Source organism: Schistocerca americana, chromosome 3 (assembly GCF_021461395.2).
Source record: "Schistocerca americana isolate TAMUIC-IGC-003095 chromosome 3, iqSchAmer2.1, whole genome shotgun sequence".
NCBI lineage: Eukaryota > Metazoa > Arthropoda > Insecta > Orthoptera > Acrididae > Schistocerca > Schistocerca americana.
The window spans coordinates 739,463,649-739,483,084 of NC_060121.1; positions in this window are offsets into that span (position 1 = coordinate 739,463,649).

The window sequence follows — 19,436 nt, forward strand, 5'->3', positions numbered from 1 at the left end:
GATGTCCTTAGGTTAGTTAGGTTTAAGTAGTTGTAAGTTCTAGGGGACTGATGACCATAGATGTTAAGTCCCATAGTGCTCAGAGCCATTTGGACCATTTTATGTGTACATTTATTAAAAAAAAATACCGTGATAAGAAGCGACCTTGGAGGCCAATGGAGGAGAGACGGTCTGTAATCGAGTGGAGATGGCGTTGCTGTCGGCCAGCGATGTAGCGCTCTCCGCGAGGTGACGAGCGTGCAGCGCCGAAGATATGAAGGAGGAAAGCACGAACAGGTGGACACGTTGTGGACGGGCAAGTGAATGCCGTTTTTTTACCATCGTGGGATTGCAGTGCTTAGTCGAATCTGAGTTCATAGCTGGCACGAGGTGGTGTTGTGCCGAAGCAAACTTTAAAGCTTGTAGTAGACAGCAGTGGAAGCCGAGCAATGTTGTGACGTGTTATTCAGCCGTCGAGTAGGGGCCTACGGGAAGAGGCTGCGCTCGGCTTGATAGAAGTTCCCCGTTGCTGCAGTTGAGTTGGCCGTTGTAACGGTACTGGGCGGTGGCATTATGCGGATCGCTGAAGTGGAATACGATTACTGCTAAGCGCCTTTAGTCGCTGTCACACTGGAAAGGCGTCGTGCGCTGATGCAAATTTATCCTATGTGGCGGAACAGAACTGAGCATTGCTTCAGTAGGGTGTCGGTGAGCATCTTTAAAGCGTTTTTCATTGCCTGTGCTTTAACTGGCTCCCAACTATGAATTTGAGATGTCAATGTGCTGGTTGCTTTTCAAAAATTCGTGTTTTATTATCATATGTGTGTTAAAGTTCCTCTTTAAGTTTTGGTTCGATTTCAGTTTTAATGGGCCGAATTAAACAACGCATACTCTTGTCTAATAAGCTTAAATTTGCAATTGTTAACCGAGTATCTTACCACAGCAACGGTTCACTAATTGTTTGTCTTTGGGCGTCTATTGCTAGAGCGTATTGCCCCTTTGAAGTAAAATAGCTGCTGAGTAATTTTGCGGCACCATCAACTGATGTCATGTTTGTCTTATTTAAATTTGGGTTTTCTTATTTATGAAAATATTCCATTAATTATAATTATTGGCGTCGTGTTGCACTATCACGAGCTCGGATCGGACTGCGAGCTTGTGAGATCATTATGTTTTGTTGTTTCATGTGTGCTCTTTTCTTGTTTGAGGAGTTCCCTGTACTAACCTGTAATCAGAGTCATCATGGTACGACAGGAGTCCACTGTTGACATAATGAGGGATCTGGGCGCGTATTGTACTTAACGACAGCTTTTGGCTACTTACTTTATTGAAAGATTGTAATAAAGTGTAGCGAATTCAAAATTGTTGATCCTGTGCACTCACGACTTTGAACGTAATTTGTTTTTTCTCTTGTGTTCATGGTTATTCTTGGGCTATATTTAATTTCAAGGAAGTTTTACATTTTTATGTTCTATTTTGTTGATGAAAGAGAGGAACAGTTCGTTGAAATGAGACAGTCATGCGATCCTTAAGCTGTAGAAGATACAGTGCTGTACTCTCGATAAATTCCACTTGGAATTGAAATTGGAATTGTCTCCGTAAACACCGAATGTGTAAGCAAGCAAGCTAGGACCAGCGAGACCACGTTGCTGATAGCATGAACCTGCATCTAACAACTGGTGCAAGCGTAAACTTTTAGTTCCGACACGTAAGTTAAAATCCAACCCAGGGTTCTATCTCCAGTCGTTCAGAAGATATTATGTTTTGAAATCGAATGAGTCTTTTTGGAACATTCTGTATAGCTAGAGAAATACTGTCAAACGTATAAACCAACAGTAGAATGTGAGCTCCACATCTGAGTTACCCGACTATGAAAGTTGAACAATTCCTCCACATGTCTTCTGTAGCCAAGTTATCTCGCAAATAATGGTTTCAGTGTAGCACGTAAATAATTTTACATCTATTGAGAAGTAGCAGAAAGAAATGAAAATCTGACTTGGTATTGTGTCAATGATTAACCCAAAAACAGGAAAAATTATTGAAAGGTGATCGGTTAGTCTTCAGTGAAGATTAAGTGCCTGGGTAATAATTACATTATAACAGTGAGACGAAAGGCCATACAGAACAACTGCACCCTTGCAGACAAATAATTAGATAACACAAAGTGGAGCTACATATCTCGATCCTCTAGAGACAACGAATGTGGAGCAGTACATAAAGACATATACCTAGCGGCATTCCCGTACACCGAAAGGGAATAATACAATTAGGGACGAGAGGGATAAACACCCGTCGAGATGTTTGTAAAAGAAATCCACTTTTGTACCGTCTGATACTGAACTCACAAAACTCACACGGATAGATAGGCGCGTTAGACAGCCAAGGAAATGATATGGTTTCTTACAATTAAGTGAATAAGAATCTGAAAAATGTTTCTAATGTTCTTAAGGTTGGACTACTGTTAGTGCACTCTCCTGTCCGTAGATGGCAGGTTTCAACGACCAGATTTCAATCTTGTTGCATCAGTTACCTTTGCGTTCTTTCGAAATAAACATGGCTGCGCCACTCTTCGTTTGTGTAATTGAGAAACAGCTTTTCTTTACTTTTTTTAATAGCCGACAATGATGACCATGATTTATTGATTTTTATATGGCGCTGAAAAAAGTAAGAACTTGACTTTCTAAACGAACTAATTAAATTTTAGAATTTAGATTGGGTCATGATGCTCTTCTTGGGTTCGTAGAAGACGAACGAGAAATTATTGTTCTGTTGTTAGTGGAGTTTATAAAGTTTGTCACTGTATAGTTTTCAAGTTGTTTTGCGCTGTACATTTGAAGCAAACGTTTAATAAAATTATTTTGTGCCTGTATTGCTGCTAATGCTTTTAAAAAATCCGAGAAAGAATAGCTTAATATCAGTGATACAATTCGTTACTGTCTGTCATCAAAATGTTGTGCGACAGAAAGTTGGTATCTCTGAGGCAATACATATTTAAGTCTTTTACAGTTTATTATCGCTCTTCGCACACAGGGGATTTATTACCATTTCTGTCGTGGAAACCTGAATAAATGTAGTTGGTCTTTTGTTCTTTCTGCTGCTGCAGAAAAATTAAAAATAATAGTGCTAGAAATAAAACCTCTTTGTAGCCTTTCACTGACATCTGACATTTGAACCGACCGTTGGATGGTTATCTTTCCACTACATGAATTCGTTTCCTTTTGTATGTAGCATAAATTTCAGCTGCACAAAAATGGCTTCTGCTGTTTTACGTAACGTGTTCTGCGGAGTTAGCATCCCTGGAAAATAAGCATCCTATAGTGAAGATAGCAGTCGGACTTTAAAGCCCTGTTTGAGTTACTTGCCTTCCGGAACACGGCTAACCCCTAGTATGGACCGGGGACGGTTGTGTCATTATGTTTGTTTCAGATGAGGATCGACGATACAGTCTTGGTGAATTAGGGGCTTGAATTATTATAATAGTCATTGAACTTGCCTACAGACATTACAGAGCATTACGAATCGATGTGCCAACGGGCTTGCCGTAGTAGTAATGCCGGCTCCCGTCAGATCGGGCTTGGCTAGAACTTGGACTGTTCAGGTCTGCCGAGCGCTGTTGGTAAACGGATTGTACTCAGCCGTTGTGAGGCCAACTAAGGAGCTACTTGATGGGCAGTATAGTCACGAAAGCTGAGAAAGACCGGTAGAGCGGTGTGCTGATACATGTGCCCCTCCATATCCACATCCAATGGCATTTTCGTCTGAGGATGACACGGCAGTCGGTCGGTACTATTGGGCCTTCCGTGGCCTGTATGGAAGGAGATGTTGACCGCTTCGTAGAGTGTTTGAAACTCTGTAAGCGAATCCACCAATCGTAAAATTTTTGAAAGGAGTATTTGTGGCGAAATATCCAATTAGCACTTGATCTTTGTAAAAACTCTATTTATATACTTAATTCAATTACGCCATATCATCAATACGTATATTAAAGCTGTGACCTTCATTTAAATTCAGGAAACATTTTCTGTCATTTTTCTGAATTCCTCTCTTCCTGATTTTGTGTTCCCTGCCCAGAAAATCAATTGTGGAGAGAAAACGTTTTTAAGACCTGACACATTAATTTACATGCACGCAATTTTAGGTGGACAACACGATTGGCATAGATCCTATAGTGGAGGGTTTGCATAATAAATAATGTATTATGAAAATTTCTAACAAAATCATTCTATTGTTTGCAAACACAAGTTTATTCCAATAAAACAATGATTATGACTTATTACAAGAAACAGACAATCAATGAATAACGCAATCTGTGTCACTCCATCTCACACACAGGCCCAATGAAATCAAACGCGATCCGAACCGTACGTTCACCTCACGAATTCGTGACAGAAACAGTGACTGGTAACTTTGTGGCTGCTAGTGAAAATCATGTGCTCAACATAAGTACTCTGATGCTAGGAATGGCAGTCGTATCGAATCCCTCAAATGCGGGACAGATTTACCTATATCGCCGGTGCCACCTGCGGTGCTCATCGTGAAGCCTCACACTCTGTGATGAGCGGCGCTGACGTGGATGTGGCTCTGCAGAGAAGGCGAGAGCACGTCGTGATATCTGTAACTTTTTTCCACCCGGTCCGTGTCAGAAAGTCTGACTACTCGCGTCTACGGTAGGTGACAACCTTTCCAAAAGTCTCTTTTTCTTCTCCAGCCTGCGCTCTGTTTCCCGCTAGGCAATGTCTTTTGACAGTAGAAACATATAAAAAGCACTGAGGTTTAATATCGAGGTTTCCCTCCCGAATAGGGTCCCGCCAAAAACAGCGTCTCGTCTTCAGACGCCAGTCAGGTGATACAGTGCTCCATTGAACTGTCTTCTCACAGTGTCAAAAATATTCGAAACGATTGAGTCCTTCAGCACGTTAGAGGTAAGAATATCACTTAGGGCACCTCACTACCCATCATTGTGGTACATGATAATCAGTAACGTATTCATAGCAGTCCCTACTGTTCTCCTTCTCTAAATTATGAAACCAATGGCAGAATAAAATGAAACAGGCCTGTAAATATCCCAACCATATTTCGATTTTACCTAGCAGAATCTGGCATAGTTTAAAATGTATTATTCGTAGTAATGTAAACTGTGAAACTAAAAAGCGTAGTCCTTATATTTGTTTAACGTCTCAATCATGGATACAGTTGTGGATGCACCTAGATCACACTTCTGTAAATTGCTCCCCATCCACACACCCCCACTGATGTCATTTACTGACACAAAAATAGTTTCAATAATATTGTTAAAAAGTAATGAGGAATATAACCTACAACTCATAGTTTTAAATTATTTAATGGGGATTCAAAAGGCTACAAGTACAAATCATGGACACAAAATCGTTAGCAGTAGCTATAAGACCGTGAAAAATTGCTCAGCCAACAGACTGTTGACTATATTTACGAACTTCCAGTATCCTGGATTAGCTGTGGATCAGCAACTTCTGTTATTCAGTACAACGAAAAGCCAGTCCAGAATTGCAAATTTTACTTTTTTTATTCATTCGATGAGTAGATCGGTTCGAGACACATTTTCAAACCATTGTAATACAGTCCAAAATGGATGTAAAATTGACTCCATATTTTTAAATTTCCAGAAGGCTTTCGGCACCTTTCCTCACAAGAATCTTGTAACCAAACTGCATACCTGTGGAATATCGCCTCAGTTGTGCGACTATATTCGTGATTTTCTGTCAGAAATGTCACAATTCGTAGTAATAGATGGATAGTCATCATTTTTGAAGATGTAAAAACCATGTCAAAAAAGTGCATACAGAAACTGCATACTTGTAACTGTTCCTTGCATATTTTTGACATGGTTTTCACATCTTCGGAAATACCTTTTTTGACTATGTTACGATGATTTCAAAATTGGTCTCGGCCCGAATCTACTCATCGAGTGATTAAAAACAGTAAAATTTGCAACTGTGGACTGGTTTTTGTTGTACTGAGACTGTCACCTAGGAACAAGTATTTTTTTTTGTTTCAGTCTGTCGACTATGCGTACACACATCAAGTTCATACACGTTACACTATAAATAAATGTTACTGAAGTGTACGAGGAGAATTTTCTACTAAAAGGGTTAATTTATGTTTGATTATTGTGCTATGCAGGGCAGTGACGTATACAAGTGTAGCTTGTTGCATACATTAACCCATCACGGGCGGAACGATTGGAACTAGAAATATCTTCTGAGGCCACCGCCATAGCCGTGATGTGGAGCGGTGTGCAAGCCTTTGGCGCGTCGTCTGGGGCCGTGTGGGCGCCATGGCCGAGGCGGACCTTAGGTTGGTTGTAGTCAGTTGTTGGAGATATGCAAAAGCTTAGGGTGGAGCCAAGGGAATCAAGAAGCACAGGTTTGTAGGATGCTTACCGGACGAGACGACGGTCAGCAGAGGCGGGGTCAGCACTGGTGGAAAGTAACCTGGTGGAACAGTTGCTGCCTTTCGTGGGCGGACACATCCATATTCCAATGGAGGCGAAGGTATGAATTCTACATGTCATAAGGTGCATGTCGTAAGGTGAACTACCTGAGTGCTTTCACCATCAGTCGTGTCACCGTGGTGGCTCTGTGATTGAAGCATTGCACCATATTACGTGCTAACTGTGAACTGAGTGTAGTCCTTCTTGAAAGTCTGTGGATGATACACAGCTAGGGCGCGTGGCTCGCTCTAGTTGCATTAAGGTTTTGTTGTATTTGTCTTTATCTGAGTGAAATGTTACTGTATAAGAAGACAGTCAGAAAACAGTCTGGGTAGTTTGATAGTTGTGTTATTAGCTGGTGTTTTGGTTGTCTGGTGATGGTAGTAATAATAGATGAAGTTAGAGCTTATATTTACAGATCCCATATAAGATAATTTTTGGCATCGTAAGTTTTATTATTATTATTAATGTTTATGGTCAAGTTGTTTCCCAGCTGTCTGTATAAGGCAAAACTGAATTTGTTCCAGATTTGAATTTATTCTGTTGTTGGTACAAGGATGGTCATTGGTTAACTTAGTCCTACATGACGTTCTTTTAGGCCTTAGAGGTATATATTTTTCTTTCTTCTCAGATGGGACCCCTAAGAACCAAGTGCCAATTTCAAAATGGTTCAAATGGCTCTGAGCACTATGGGACTCAACTGCTGAGGTCATTAGTCCCCTAGAACTTAGAACTAGTTAAACCTAACTAACCTAAGGACATCACAAACATCCATGCCCGAGGCAGGATTCGAACCTGCGACCGCAGTGGTCTTGCGGTTCCAGACTGCAGCGCCTTTAACCGCACGGCCACTTCGGCCGGCTGCCAATTTCAATTCCTTATTCGTTGTTCTCTTCTTTCTATCAACACTCTTTCGTCGGTTGAGTGTTTTCACTTCCTATCTTCTGACCACTTCACACCAGTGTGTTCCACTTTCCCACCTTGAAACCATTTCATGTACAATACGTCTTTATGAAACACTACTGTTAATTGAAACTTCCTGGCAGATTAAAACTGTGTACACCGACCGACACTCGAACTCGGGACCTTTACCTTTTTCGGGCAAGTGCTCTACCAGCTGAGCTACCGAAGCACGACTCACGCCCAGTCTCACAGCTTTACTTCTGCCAATATCTCGTCTCCCACCTTCCAAACTTTACAGAAGCTCTTCTGCGAACCTTGCAGAACTAGCACTCCTGAAAGAAAGGATACTGCGGAGACATGGCTTAGCCACAGCCTGGGGAATGTTTCCAGAATGAGATTTTCACTCTGCAGCGGAGTGTGCGCTGATATGAAACTTCCTGGCAGATTAAAACTGTGTGCACCGACCGAGACTCGAATTCTGGACCTTTGCCTTACGCGGGCATGTGCTCTACCGTCTGAGCTACCGAAAGGCAAAGGTCCCGAGTTCGAGTCTCGGTCGGTGCACACAGTTTTAATCTGCCAGGAAGTTTCATATCAGCGCACACTCCGCTGCAGAGTGAAAATCTCATTCTGGAAACATTCCCCAGGCTGTGGCTAAGCCATGTCTCCGCAATATCCTTTCTTTCAGGAGTGCTAGTTCTGCAAGGTTCGCAGGAGAGCTTCTGTAAAGTTTGGAGGGTGGGAGACGAGATACCGGCAGAAGTAAAGCTGTGAGACCGGGCGTGAGTCGTGCTTCGGTAGCTCAGATGGTAGAGCACTTGCCCGCGAAAGGCAAAGGTCCGAGTTCGAGTGTCGGTTGGTGCACACATTTTTAATCTGCCAGGAAGTTTCATATCAGCGCACACTCCGCTGCAGAGTGAAAATCTCATTCTGGGCTACTGTTAATTGTTTTTCAGCTTTCATTTTCTTACGATATCCATTTTTTTACCACATGGATCCAACCTGTTGTTGACTGTTCATCCAACAGATATCTGAAGATCTTTTTGGTTGATGCCATTAAAATGTCCAAGAAAATAACAATCTTTTCCTTATTACTTCTGGTATGTTTTCTATGCCTCGAGAAATTTTATCATTACTACGTAATTTTCAAACCTCCATTCCACAGTTTTTTGTGGACGTAATGTTTCCCTAATGATTCCTTAGATTTCTAAGTTTCGTAAATTATAGTTTAATGCAAAACTTTTTTTGCTGCGAACGTATTTCATTATATCATACGCTCGTTCCATTTTATGTTTTCTTTCATCTAAAGCAGCTTTTTCCAAACCATTTTTTTGTATTAATCTCCACAAGGTATTTAAAGACACTGACGGGAAGAGAATTACAACACCAACAAATAATTAATGTAGAGTAATGAAATTTAGGACATGAATTTGTTTGGGTAACATATTTGAGTGATCAACATCGCAAGATCACAAGTTAATGTAACCGCGATAAAAGCCTTTGTGAACGTGATATGCTGGTACATTAATAACCGTAGAAACCAGCAGTATGTTGAATGCGAGCATGTAAACGTGCTTGCATTGTGTTGTACAGGTACTGGATGTCAATTCGTGGGGTAGAGTTCCATGCTTGTTGTACTTGGTCAATCAATAATGCTGTTTGAGGATACCTCTGGTGTTGTTGTTCGGTGATGTCCCCCTATATGTACTCCGTTGGAAGCAGATCTGGTGATCGAGTGGGCCAAGGTAACATGTCGACGCTCTGTAGAAAATGTTGAGTTACAGCAACGGTATGTGGGAGAGTGTTATCCTGTTGGAAAGCTCACCCAGAAATGCTGTTCATGAATGGCAGCACAACATTTCTAATCACCAGACTTATATACACAACTGAAGTTAGGAGGCAAGGGATAACGTCGACATTGCTCCTGATGCCATACGAAATCGCATCCCAAGGCATAACTTCACGTGTAGGTCCAATGTGTCTAGCAAGTAGATAGGATGGCTGCAGGTCCTCAACTGGCCTCCTCCTAACCAACACACGGCCATCACTGGCACCGAGGCAGATCCAGCTTTCATCAGAAACAACAGTAGACATCCACCATGCCCTCCAATGAGCTCTCGCTTGAAACCACGAAAGTCGCCGATGTCAGTGGTTTGGTGTCAGTGGAACGCACGCTACAGGGCATGCGGTTCGGAGCTATCTTTGCAGAATTTGTAACAATTCGTTGTGCCACTCTGGCGCCAACTGCTGCTCAAATTGCTGCTGCAGATTCACTACGATGAGTCACAGCCATAAGCCGAACACGATGGTCTTCCCTCCCGGTAGTGCGACGTGGCCATTCTGAGCCCTGTCTACATGCGATCGTACATCATCGTGACCACCCCTGCCGGCAGTCATGTACAGTGGCTACATTCCTGCCAAGTCTTTCTGCAATATCGCAGAAGGAACATCCAGCTTCTTGAGGCCCTGTTACACGATCTCGTTCAAACTAAGTGAAATGTTGATAGTGGCGTCTGTCGCCTTAAAGGTGTTCTTGGCAAACATCAGATCACCAGGACCAGGGTCAAAGGTAACTAACGCTCATGAACGTTACAACATGTATTTAAACAAAACCTGATTTGCGTCCTCGTAGTGGCGCTACCAGCGCGACTCTTTTGCGACTGGCCCAAAGTGTGAACAGGCATCGTGTTTCAGATATACCAACACACCTACCAACTATCGTTTTTGAAGCACGACGCCTTCTTGGTATTAAGATTTTTTTTCGTTGGTATGTTATACCTTTCCTGGTTCCTGAAATTTTGTTGCATTTTTGATATTTGTAAAAAAAAAAAAAACATTGGGTTTCCTGTAGAAATTCTTAAGCTGTACTGGCTGTTTGTAAAAGATTTGTTGGAGTTACAGCAGATGTCAACTATTCAGAATGTATATGAAAGTCATCTGCAAATGTGGGGTCAGTTTATTCCGTTATTCTTGTTTTCTCTTCCCTATCTTATGGTGAAATCTTGTACTCATTCAGTTTGTCATTTCAAATTCTCGTAGATTTTTATAGAACACAAGTAAAAGGAATTGAGAACAAGTCACCACCTTTCCTTACACCTACCTGTTTTTATTTCGTTGGGTTGAAATATTTCTCCATAAATGTCTCTTTCGGTGCTGTGTAAGTGTTCCAGAACTGGATTTGTTTTATTGTAATTCTGTTATTTGAGGTAATTCTGTTATCTGAAGTCTGGATGATTAATAAAATAATTGTGAAATTGAGCCTCAAATCTGCACAACCCAAGCCCAAACCACTCCACCTAAATCGCACTGCAGAACCACAATAAGACCGCAAATTAAATTCTATACACTATATATCCTAAATGATTAATAAAATAATTGTGAAATTGAGCCTCAAATCTGCACAACCCAAGCCCAAACCACTCCACCTAAATCGCACTGCAGAACCACAATAAGGACGCAAATTACATTCTATACACTATATGTCCTCGAAAAAACTCCAAATATACAAATATCACAGAAAACATGAGTTCCTCTTAAATGACAAAAATGACAACATTTACGGCTGTATGACCTCTGTTTTTTACAGTAGCATGCATTTACCGTAATTAGTAAGTTACTTCCATGTTTATATTACAGTATCTAATTGAATAATTCACCTGCTTGACTTACTAAACCCAACAGATCTGCCAACATTACAACAGACTGTACCTCCGTTAGACTGAGAGTATGAATAGCTGTTTATATTATTAATATATCTATATATATTAGATGCATCATAATCAATATTTACCTTCCACCTTTGCTGAGATATAGCGTATCATAGATGTAATCTCAAACATCATAGATCTGTCATAACGAAATCTGTGCTCTCCTTCAATCACATATTTCACACTTTATCTCTCATAAAATTTCAAATCTAAACATCTTCAGCCGTTTAAATTTTTAGTTTCATTTTATTTGTACAACCAGTTTCCTCGTTACGAATATCACTGAATGATGGCCCGTATTCTGACTTGACCACAGGTGGAATTCTTCCTACACGATGGTCAGGGGTCCTGAATGTGGCATATGGCATAATGTGGCGCTGAAACTGATTACACAAATAAAAAATTGACTTACAGAGACTTTATCTCTTAAACCCGCCTTTCCAGCAACCCCCCCCCCCCCCCCCTTCCACACACACAAACACTACTTGTGTAACTTAGTAATGGTAAGCAAATAGTTGATTACATATAGATATTGCTACTGTTGGCATGATAATTATTGCCCTTAATGTCTTTAACATGTTATCTTGGTTATTAAGTTATATAAACTCAATATAATGTGAATCTTGCTCCAAAATAGTATTTGTTTCGTGTTTTTTTTCTTCATTTAGTAGTTTCTAGAAATCTGCCTTCAGTGGTTGTAAAATCTGATGATATATTTTATGTAACACAACCGGAAAACAAGCTTGTCACCACTGGAAGCACTTTCATTTTTGTTGTACCTTCACATTTATACATAGACACCCATTCAGTCAAAGACCTTAACTAAACAATGGGCCTTTTATTAAAATAGTGTTTTTCTTTTCTCTGCTAGGAAGTGCAACAGTTTACTCCAAAGTCGTAATACAACGCTTACAAGACATGCTAATCCACACAAATCCCCAAAAGGACTGAGATTTAAACGTCCGAAACACCCTATAGACATAAATAAATAGTGACTGGCAGCAAAAACTTGTTGTTCATACTATTTACACGAAATATTAAAGGGCATATCCTAGTATTCCACAGACTTTTTTAAATTAAAGGTAATCACTTTTTTAAGTGACCGTATTTTCCATACTTTCTCCCCCGTTTGCGAAAACATTCTGTTTACACCCACCTACATAGAGAGAAATGATCATCACGATAAACAAGAGGAATCAGGGCTCGCACAGAAAAATTTAAGTACTCGTTTCTCCCGCGTGCCGTTCTAGAGTGGAGCGGTAGAGAGGCAGCTTGAAGGTGGTTCATCGAACCCTCTGTCCGGCACTTTATTGTGAATAGCAGAGTAATGACGTAGATAATGTAGATGTAAGTCCTCAGCAGAGGTAGCTGCGCCGACAACAGGCCGCTCGGAACGACACCCTGACGTGACGTTTCGTCCCGTTGTTGCCTCGTCCGACGCAGGGGTCTTTCGAGCTACCGCGGCAAATGCGCTTGGGAACTTTGCTGATGTGCTTCCTTGCAAGAGAACTTACTACCATTACTCACTTTGCTCACAAATGAGATCTCTACAACAGCAGTTTATTGCTATATTTTGTGCCAAATGTTTTGCTGTTCATTCCGAAAGTATTTCATGGAGTTCTTTACGTTGGTCTGTCTTTTGAAAGTATTTTCATATCTCCATAACTACTTCAGTCTACTACCACTTTAACATTAGAATGTACCTTTGCTGTAGTACTAAGTAACGAATTAATATTAATTCAGAAATTATCTTTTCGGTGTAATTAGCAATCTAAATCGAATTATTTTTAAGCTCCTGCTTTGACTGAAATATGAGAGAGTTTTTTGAAAGTTGTCAAAATATGAGTTGATGATAACCATAATTTTTGAATTACAAACCAGTTAGTAGCCCAAAGTGTGTGTTACTTTACGTCCCAACCAACTTTTGCTACGTTGAAAATCTCTTCTTCAAACAATAGATCTGACGTAGTTGTAGTGCATGCAGTCGAACTTATGTAAATAAAAACAGCAGAATATTCAATAAAATTACGCTATAAGGGGACATCTTAGCTCCAGCCCAAGTTAGGCCTTGTCAGCTTCTTCAGTTTTTATCCCCTCCTCACCAACTCTCCCATCCATACACACACACACACACACACACACACACACACACACACACACACACCTACACACATTTACGTGCATGACGAGATTAGCTGTCCCTTGATACGCGAGGACGTACATACCGGGTGATCAAAAAGTCAGTATAAATATGAAAACTTAATAAACCACGGAATAATGTAGATAGAGAGGTAAAAATTTGGCACACATGCTTGGAATGACATGGGGTTTTATTAGAACAAATGAAAATCACCCTATATTGCTAGACGCGTGAAAGATATCTTTCTCGCATTGTTTGGTGATGATCGTGTGCTTAGCCGCCACTTTCGTCATGCTTGGCCTCCCAGGTCCCCAGACCTCAGTCCGTGCGATTATTGGCTTTGGGGTTGCCTGAAGTCGCAAGTGTATCGTGATCGTCCGACATCTCTAGGGTTGCTGAAAGACAACATCCGATGCCAATGCCTCACCATAACTCCGGACATGGTTTACAGTGCTGTTCACAACATTATTCCTCGACTACAGCTGTTGTTGAGGAATAATGGTGGAGCATTTCCTGTAAAGAACATCATCTTTGCATTACCTTACTTTGTTATGCTAATTATTGCTATTCTGATCAGATGAAGCGCCATCTGTCGGACATTTTTTGAACTTTTGCTTTTTTGTGGTTCTAATAAGACCCCATGTCATTCCAAGCATGTGTGTCAATTTGTACCTCTCTATCTACATTATTCCGTGATTTATTCAGTTTCCAAATTTATACTGACTTTCTGATCACCTTGTACACACATACATACATTAATTCTTGTTCCATAGATCATGAATACATTTCGTAACGATGTGGAACGTGTCACCTTAACATAAGTTTTCTGTACACAAAGTAATTAATTTTTTTTTTTTTTTTTTTTTTTACAGTTACGACTTCATACCTAGGAATTCACCTATTGAGTAGAAGGATTGGTCATTCAGAAATTCTTTTAATTTGCTTTTAAGTGTTGGTTGGCTAGCTGTCAGGCTTTAAATACTATTTGCCAAATGACCAAAGGTTTTTGTGGCAGCATAATTCACCCCTTTCTGTGCTAGAGTGAGATTTAATCCAGAATAGTGATTATCATCCTTTCTTCTAGTATTGTAGCTATACACTTCGCTGTTATTCTCTAATTGGGATGGGCTATTAATGACAAATTTCATAAGTGAATATATGTATTGCGAAGGTACTGTGCATATACCGAGCTCCTTAAATAAATGTCTGTAAGGTGATCGCGACTGGAGCTCCAGCTACTATTCTGATTACACATTTTTGTGAAATGAATACTTTTTGTCTTAATGTGAATTGCGCTAAAATATGATGCCATACGAAAGCAGTGAATGAAATTAGGCATAGTAGGCCAATTTACTGATATGTTTATCACTAAAATTTGCAAAACCGATCTCTTCTTTTAGTCACCTTGTGTCAAACTTCTTTTCGCTATGATTCATTTCAGTACCTCTCCCTTAGTGTCAGGTATCAGATTCATCCACATAATCTTGAGCATTCTCCTGTAGCACCACATTTTAAAAGCTTATTTTCTTGCGGGTAACGTTCATTGATCACGTCTGATTTCCATATCATGCTACAAAGAAATACTTTCAGAAAAAGACTTTCCGACACTTAATTTTATATTACATATTAGTACTTTTTTTTTTTAGTAAAGCTTCTCTCGTTTTCTGTCAAGTTACATTTTGTATCCTCTTTACCTCTGCCGTAGTAAGTCACTTACCTGCCCAACTGCAAAATTCTTTTTCTGCTTTTACTTCTGCTTTCTAACCTTATTATGTCTACGTGGTGTAATTCGACTACTTTCCATTATCGTTTATTTACATTCATTGATGTTCTTCTTATACTGTTTTCAGTACACTATCCATTCCGTGTAAATCATCTCTTCTTACAGAATTACAAATCTCTGTCTGAATTCTAATTTCCTTTACAAATAGCTCGTTGGTTTCCTTCGCTGCATTATCAGCGCACACATTTCATAGCAGTAGAATACAATCTTCATTCCCTTCTCATCTAAATTTCTCTTTTAAGTTTATAACTAGAGCCAGGTTTTTGTAAAATTTCCTTTTGTTTCCTGTACTTTATCAAACTGAGTCTTCCGGTCAAAACTGTCAAAAGGTTTATCTAAATTTACAAATGCTGTAAACGTACGGTTACCCTCCAACAGTCTGGGTGCTATGGTAAGCCTTAGGTTCAGTACTATGTCGTATATTTCTGTATTTCTCCAGAACACTCAGGACAGCTTCTACCAGTTTGTTCATTCCTCTGTAGATGCTTCTCGTTATTATCATATAAGTATAAAATTAAGCTGATGGTTCGCTGATATTTACAGCTATCAGTATCTGCCACCTTTGGTACTAGGATTATTACATTGATTTTGACGTCTGGGGATATTTCACCTGCCTCGTATAACGGGCGTATGAGGTGTAATTATTTTGCCGTGGGAGAATCTTAACGGTGAGGAAATGGCGTTTATTTTAGTGTAGTTTTTGAACAAATTTTCAGACTGCATCAGACTGTGCCTAAAACAATGGTCACTAAACCTGCAACAATATATGAGGCCCTTTCTTCTTTTGGGTCATCATTCTTCTGATACAGCCCACTGTTTACATTCCTGTGATAGCCTCTTTATCACAGAGTACCACTTACACCCAGTGTCCTCGATTATACCGTTTTCATTCTGTTCGTCCACGAAACACAGAAAGCAGTTTATAGCGGTGCCCATACTAATGCTAATTAAAAAAAAAAAGCAAAGACCGACCTACGCTGGTGGGGAAAAGTTAAAATATTGGATAGTTCAAGTACAAAGCAGTTGTAACCAAATTCTTAATCGCCCTCCTACGGCGTTTGCTCGTTAACAGATAATTTAATAACATCAACTGACTATGCTTAACAACTGTGCAAGCTGCTTAAGGCCCCAATGATAAATATCTTCTGTGGCGAATCCAACGGAAAAACAAAGAATAATTAAAGTATTAAGCCGATGTAGTAAAAGTGGTTAACAAAGAATTACAGGTCAAGCTAAAGCAAATTATTATTCTTGGTAGGTGGTCATAAAAGTTACGCAAACACTCATCAGACTTACGCCGACAGATTTACACTACAACGCCCTTTAATAGCATCTAAGACTGGCACAAGATAACAAAATTAACAACTGTTCGCCGTGCAACAAACTTTACATTTTTGTGACGGTGCTTCGGGACTTACAGAAATAGGAGGAGGTTCGGCTTAAAAGCAGTTACGGAGCAGTTACCGAGCAAAACATCATATTAAACTTATACCAAAGGCCGCCCCTAGACTGCGTTGCTTAGATTAACTTATTCTTGATTTAGAAGAAAGCAGCTGCATATAAATAATAAACAAGTGAAAGACAAAAACAAAACAAGTCAAACAATTTTAGATCTGCAATAGCCAACTTAATACACAGAGGGAATCAACTAAGACCAGTGGACAGAACCGATGAATAAACAAATCACAAGATAACTAATGTACGGGTGACTAGCTCGGAAAATGGGTAATGATGCCAGCTGTGCAACGAAAATGGATATATTTTCCACAGAAATATGAGGAAATTAGAAAATGATTTAGTAAATGCCAGGAGATCTACCAATGCATAAAATGAAGCCATTTTCTGGGTTTGCTCTGATAAATAAAGCATTAAATAAAGGCTAATCTGCCGGCTGAAGTGGCCGTGCGGTTCTAGGCGCTGTAGTTTGGAACCGCGAGACCGCTACGGACGCAGGTTCGAATCCTGCCTCGGGCATGGATGTGTGTGATGTCCTTAGGTTAGTTAGGTTTAACTAGTTCTAAGTTCTAAGGGACTAATGACCTCAGAAGTTGAGTCCCATAGTGCTCAGAGCCATTTAAAAAAAAATGGCTAATCTGTCCTGCAACACACACGTGTAGGCAGAATTAAACGCTATTCTAATTAATGATAAATCACCAAGACGTAAAACAAGTTTGAAAAGCACTGAAAGCTTTAAACAGTGTGCTGATTAAATACAGAACACCAGTGAACTAAGCAACGGGGCAATCACCAAGCGTTAAGCACTATTCTAATAATATGCCAAAAAAAAAAAGAATTAAAAATGGCGAGCACCAAATAGATTGTATGTCTGCCAGATAGCTTACAGTTGACTTTAACAGTAAGTGCGATAAACATTTTAATGAAATACAAGACTCTTTTAAAGAAGAGTGGGGGAGCACTGAATAGATAATACGTCAAGCAGGTAATTTTCATTTAATCTTAACAGTAAGTACGTTAAACACTTCTTTAATAAAATACAAGAGACTTAATGAATTAGAGAAGACTGCCGATCATGGAATAAGTATTAAAAAAAAAATGGTTCAAATGGCTCTGAGCACTATGGGACTTAACATCTATGGTCATCAGTCCCCTATAACTTAGAACTACTTAAACCTAACTAACCTAAGGACAGCACACAACACCCAGCCATCACGAGGCAGAGAAAATCCCTGGCCCCGCCGGGAATCGAACCCGGGAGGAATAAGTATTAAACCAGATAGGTAACTGACAGAAGGATTTAACAGAAAGGGTGGCATGTGCACACAAGAAAGGCAGCCAAGTTAGTCAGTAACACCGCAAGTACACAAAAAAATCAAAATCTAATACACGTTGCCACTAGTCACCAATACATTTCCGGAAAACCGGCCAAACGCAACCTACTACAACAACAGAAATGAGCGACGTTCGTTCATGACACTGTATGGATAAGCCCCAAAGGGAACAAGGATGTAGAGGCTGGCACGTAGATTTAGAACAAAATTACTGCCCTTTCCTGAAGGCCTCACCCTATAGTAAATACGCAAAAGTCCCATGAGCAGTCTAGCTTCCTTCAATGGTCGAGTTGTTGACAAAGTCCAACCGGCGTGATGGCACCCGTAACACTCCATAGGCCCGGCAGCCGTCGTCCAACTACGTACGGTGCAACAGAGCACTCACACGTTCTCAGTAAACTCGGACGTCTCGACTTTCCACTGCTGTCAACAAGTCACTTCCCCATAGTTACCCGAGGACGCCCTTATATCCCCGTTCACCACTGCTTACACTCCCTTTTGCGGCCAGGCGAACTCTGGTCTCCCAGCAAAGACGAAAACAGAGCATATACGATCGACAGTAGGCACCAATGTTGCAACACACGCACAGCAACATTAAGGTGGAACCTATGGAGACAGAGACGGTAAAGTATGAGAAAATTCCTCAAGATCCTGGTTCCGACTGGCAACATTCAGTTGGCTGATACGAACCCTGCTTAATTTGCTGGTAGAGGGGTCATGGGTCAAGAAGCGCATTCGGAAAGTGATTTACACCATGTTGTTAGTCTCATTAACAGTGGCAACGTTTTAGAACTGACCTTATATTCGCATTATTCTGGTTGCGAAAGTTGTTAAGGTAGATTCTGTCTTCTGGTTGTAGTGAGGTCTGCTCATATTACATCAGACAGCCTTCCTCTAGTGTGCTGGCCTAGATGTTACTTCCTGAGGATTCCCAATTCTTCTTAATGGCCGTAGCAAAATTATCTTCAGGGGAAAGGGTTGTAATGTGTAATAGGCAACCATCTGTCCAGACCATCACACAGGAATTCCAAACTGCATCAGGATTCACTGTAAGTACTATGACAGTTAGGTGGGAGACTCAAACGTTCACAACGGGTGGCAGGGACAAATAATCCGTGAAATTTTTTTAAGTGCTTTCTCTGAAAACTACCTTGAGCAGTTAAACAGAGTACCGACTCGTGGCGATAACATATTAGACCTTCTGGTGACAAACAGACCCGAACTATTTGAAACAACGCAGAACAGGGGATCAGCGATCATAAAGCGGTTACTGCATCGATGATTTCAGCCGTAAATAGAAATATTAAAAAAGGTAGGAAGATTTTTCTGTTTAGCAAAAGTGACGAAAAGCAGATTACAGAGTACCTGACGGCTCAACACAAAAGTTTTGTCTCAAGTACAGATAGTGTTGAGGATCAGTGGACAAAGTTCAAAACCGTAGTACAATAAGCGTTAGAAGAGTATGTGCCAAGCAAGATCGTAAGAGATGGAAAAGAGCCACCGTGGTACAACACACCGTGGTACAACAACCGAGTTAGAAAACTGCTGCGGAAGCAAAGAGAACTTCACAGCAAACATAAACATAGCCAAAGCCTTGCAGACAAACAAAAATTACGCGAAGCGAAATGTGGTGTGAGGAGGGCTATGCGAGAGGCGTCAATGAATT